The sequence below is a fragment of the Adiantum capillus-veneris genome, chromosome 25 (assembly GCF_014529385.1).
Source record: "Adiantum capillus-veneris isolate H3 chromosome 25, ASM1452938v2, whole genome shotgun sequence".
NCBI classification, from domain to species: domain Eukaryota; kingdom Viridiplantae; phylum Streptophyta; class Polypodiopsida; order Polypodiales; family Pteridaceae; genus Adiantum; species Adiantum capillus-veneris.
This window is the reverse complement of record NC_140955.1, coordinates 95,854,061-95,859,091: the sequence shown is the minus strand read 5'-3', so window position 1 is coordinate 95,859,091 and position 5,031 is coordinate 95,854,061. Positions and strand designations below refer to the sequence as shown.

At 38.2% G+C, this 5,031-nt stretch overlaps 1 pseudogene; it reads left to right on the top strand.

Moving 5' to 3' along the window:
• Window positions 1–239: 239 nt before the first annotated feature.
• On the top strand, window positions 240–4,622 carry LOC147425331 (uncharacterized; annotated as a pseudogene).
• The last annotated feature ends 409 nt before the right edge of the window (window positions 4,623–5,031 follow it).

Here is a 5,031-nt window from a genome sequence, read left to right as displayed (position 1 = left end):
TCTAAGGTGTTTTCTTTATGGCCTTGAAACCATCTTGAAGGTTCATTTTTATCAGGTATTTATCTTATGTTCATTTTTTAGCAGAAGGTCAAGCTTTTCTTCTTCTTCTTTGTCCTTTGGTATTTATACATTTGTTATGGTTTTTTTGCACTTATAGTATTTTAAGAGAGAGTTAGTAATTGTAAACAAAGTCTTGATTATGTTATTTATTTTCTTTATAGAGATTTAAGATATTTACCATGGCTCCTAAACGCTCCATGAGAAAACGAGAAGCGAAATGTTCAGGGGGTATGACTCTACGGTCTGGGACTGTTCAAGGAAGGCAAGTTACACTTGAGGATGGTTCATCAAGGATTCTACCAATGAGTCCGCCAAAGAAGTCTGTGAAAAAAAGAAATCAATGTGTGTATGTTGATGATGAAGCGTGGTCCTTGGATAGGTCTATAGATGGAGGTTCTAATAGCACTGCTATCACTCCAAATACTATTGGTCCATCTTTTGCTCCCACTCCACAAACTACTCACACAAAGAACAATAACCAGGATGAAGAAGACGACTTTTCAAAGCATGACGAGGTTTTTGGGGAGAATGTGTCTCTAGGGTTGATGAATGAAGTCATAAGTCAATTTCATATCAAAAGAAAGTCAGAACCCCCTTTTATTCCCTTATGTATATTAATAGCTATAGATGCTGTTCGATGTGCAATTTCGGATGCACCTTGGTTGACATCCACGTTTGATAGGGTTGGCTATTTCTCTTCAATGGGTTCTTTTATTGTTTCACTTAAAGGACGACATGGAGAAACAAAACATTTGGCAGAAGACACGATTGAGAAGTGGGATCCAATATGGCAAAGACTCAATGCAGAATTTGAAAAGAATCTTGTGCGTGATTGGGTAGATCTTCGAGGCAAACTGTTTTTTGTGTGGGATGGTAACCACAGGTTAAAAACTTGGATGCGACGAATTGAAGAAGGCAAGTGCTTCTTTTCTCTTGTGTTTGAGTTTGAACATACATTGTCGCACTTGAAAGTTTATTTTGGACGATGTTTCTTTTGTAGAGCACTCTGAGGATGAAAAATATCATGTGCAATTTCGTTGTGAATTTATCAAGATAGATAAAAAGAAGGAAGCAGAGTTGATTTTGAGTCGTGATACAACAAACGAGTAAGAATTATATGGATTATTGTTGTTCAATTCTCTGGTTGTAATGTGCTTTTTCATTTGATTATCCGTCAACTCTTGCTTTTAGAATCTCGCGGGCTACAGCTCCACCCAACTTGGCACATGAAGTATTTATGTTTCAGATGTTTGGTATAGTGAACAAGTCGAGCATAATGGAATATCTCACTCGTGAGCAGAGATCTTGGATGGAGGTTGAGCTTAAATTGGAGGCAAGACATAACCAAGGGATTGTGCCATGGTACTCAACGCCATGCATTTTGATTGCTCAACTTGTTTGGAAGGTATGTCATGATGCTCAACTTGTTTGGGATAATAAATACATTTCTTTAAAAAATTTAAATTGCAAGTACTTTGAGAATGAGTATGTCTTCAACTACTTTACTTTGAAGGTGCTTTAGTTGAAGGTTACAAGTTATGCATGAGTCCATGTTTTCAAATAAGCCTTTAATTTTCATGTGGGAAGTCTATTCAAATTATGGATTGGGTTACGATTTGTATAATGCCCTAAATTCCCATGTGGGAAGCCTTTGCAGAGGTGGCAAGTTATGGATGGAATTTTGGCTTGAAATATGCTTTGAATTCCCATGTGGGAAGCCTTTGCAGAGGTGGAAAGTTATGGATGGCATTTCGGCTTGAAATATGCCTTGAATTCCCATGTGGGAAGCCTTTGCAGAGGTGGCAACTTATGGGTGAATTTTGGCTTGAAATATGCCTTGAATTCCCATGTGGGAAGACTTTGCAGAGGTGGCAAGTTATGGATGAATTTTGGCTTGAAATATACCTTGAATTCCCATGTGGGAAGCCTTTGCAGAGGTGGCAAGATATGGAGGGAGTGATGGTTTGAAATATACCTTGAATTCCTGCATGGGAAGCTTATGTGCAGTCATGGATTTTTTTGTGTTGTGCTGCTAATGGATCATGAAAACATTGCCAAATAATTGTTTTGCTTTGAAGGGGAGATGGGAGTCCTTTTTGGTTGATGAAAAGAGAAGGCTTAGAACTTTAGGTCTTCTTGGGGAGGATTTAAAAAAGAAGATGAATGAAGCTTTAAAGAAGGAAGAAGAAAAAATGAGGGATAGCGGATATAAGTACCTTTCTAATGCAAATCCTGCACATGGTGAAGAGTTTTTTACTATGGTATTTGACAAGGATTGGCATGACAAAAAAATGGTAGGGATCACTCGTGATAAATTATACAGCTTGTGTGCCGCAAAGATCACAATAGAGAGGTATGTTTTATTTCATCTTAAACTTTGATTTATTATTTTTATGTGCAATGTAATTAGTAACATTAATTTTTGGATCAACGATTGTAATTCAATAGCCGCAAATAACTTCTTCACATGATGATTTTGACCAAAGTTAAGGACTCCAAAGGAGGTCATTTTGCAGACTATAAGAAACTTAGAGCTTACATGATGCAAGAGACCTATTGGCAGGGAATGTTTTGGTGAAGCTACAATTATTATTGCTAAGTTTGAGGTGGAGGGTCCTTTGTTGCCAAAAACATTTGAGGCCTTCTTTAAGGCATCTAGGAAGACACATGTTTCATTGGCTTATACTCATGTTATGGAAAACATGAAGAGTGCTTCAGATTATGCCTCTTTACCCGAAGCGATGCATGCAAGCAAACGTCTTGTGTACAGGTATTGGATTTCTTGAATACTAATTTCGTTTCATGATGATGTATTTTATTGTCTCATTTAGGTGTTATCACAAAGAGCGAGCAAGAGATTCATGCTCGTAAGTGAACTACAATCTCTTGTATGAAGTACTATATTTTGGTTAAAATAGAATTTTGTTGATCTTTTTTTTTGTGAACTTTTTTATGGAAAGGTTTTTTGGAAGAGAGTCCCATCTCTAATGACGGTGTAATCTCACCCCAAGCTACATACATTGAGCCATCCACCAAGCCACCCTCACGTGCAAGAAAAGGTAAAAAAAAAGTATAGAAAAACCCTCCCAATGTGTGCTTGTAGATGTTGATGTTGAGGAGGAGAGCTTTCCAACTTCTCTTCTACCAAAAAGATCCACCTTAGCATCAAAGTCTTGCTTCTCTGAGACTATTATGAGTCATTCTCTATATGAGCGGATGCCAAAAAAACGTACCACAGGTAGACGTTCTTTGCTTGCTTATTTGCTTTTTATTACTCTAATTAATTATTGCTTGCATTAACCATTGACATGTCCTGTGGTTTTCTAAGCATTCTTTGAGATTCTAAGCAATTGAAAATTGCATTTTCATGTTTAGGAGAGGAGTTTATTACATGTGCGGATGCTTTGTTATTGGATGTGGAAGCAATTGATGACCTAGCATGGCATAGGTAAGACTTACATATTTCTCTAAAAAGTTATATTACCATAATCTACTCTTTTTTTTGTGTTAGTATTGAAATGTGGTTCAAGAAAACACCAATCTATGATGGGCGCGAGTATGCATTGAAGGGGGAAGTCTCCCAATATGTGGCAAGATTGATCTTTGCAGACTTCCCTACGTCCATGTTAGTTGATGGTATTCACAATCACACTATAGGTGAACTTTTTTTATGTCATTTGGGAGGCTTCGTGCTCGTTATAGAATTCATATATGTTATGATGTAATTTTTCATTTTAACTTGCTTGTGTAGGTAATGTAAAAGTTGTTCCTGAGTGGAACCACTTTTCCACTGCCTTGGCAACTGGTGTCATGGAAATTGCTGATGTTCACTTGGCAGACGAGGGTTTCTTGGTGACTTTGTCTCTTGCAAAACATTTGGGAGATCTTGTCATGCAAGCTAATAGATTTAGTTTGCAGCTCCATCGCTCGTGGACTTTGATGTGTGATGGGGGATATTACACCCAGAGACTGGTGAGCAGGTGAGGTTTCCTTCTCTATCTGAAGCTTGCGTATGAATTTAGAGTTCTTCTTATTAAGTGATTTGTTCTCTCCTTTCATAGGTGATGGATCTCACTCTTGGTCTATTTTATCATAATAATGCTCAAAGCATTACACCTCATTATGATAGAAAGGATGGGGAGGATGTTTCTCCTGAGTTCTTTCTGGCCTCAAGAAGCTACCTCACAGAGTCTCCTCCTCGTTCATATAATGATTATACAAGTTTAGCTGGAGATTTGATTCAAGGGGGAGCAGAGCGTACTGAGACTTTTTACAGGTAACTTTCTAGCCATGAACTCTCGTGAATCAGGACACACATCTTGATAGTTCTATGCAATCTCTTGTCGTTAAACTTTGATTATTATGTTTAACACAGTTGGCTGCTAGAAACATTCACATATGAGGACGACCATGTTATGGACATCTTTGCTGGGTGTGGTGGTTTGGGGCTTGCTTGCACAAAGGAGATACGTCACTGTCTAATGTTAGAGGGTGATTTCTTTGGCTTGTCTGAGTGTTCAGAGAAGAAAGTTTGTGGTCCTCCTCCTGAGGAGAAAAACTAGTAGATAGCTACTTCCATTGGTGGACAATTATTTTTGTGACTTGACTCTATGTATTGTTTGAGATAGTATTTTTTTAATGCAACAACGAGCAACATATGGAGATTGTGGGTTTTTCCCTTGTCCCCACAAGGGTTTTTTCACCCACAATCATGGTGCCTTGACTTGAAAATCGAGGCTCAATCTATATGTTGTTCAATTATGGGGAAAATGTTGTATTTCTCATGTCATTATCTTGTTCTTGTTGTTCTTATTGGGGTTTAGGGTAAATGCAAGCAAATGCCTACTCAATAATCATCATGTGTGTTTGTGTGTGTGTGTGTGTGTGTGTGTTGGGGGGGGGGGGGGGGGGGGGGGGGGGGTCTCTCTTATTCTCTCTAATTGATTATAGCATGAACAAGATAAAGGCTCA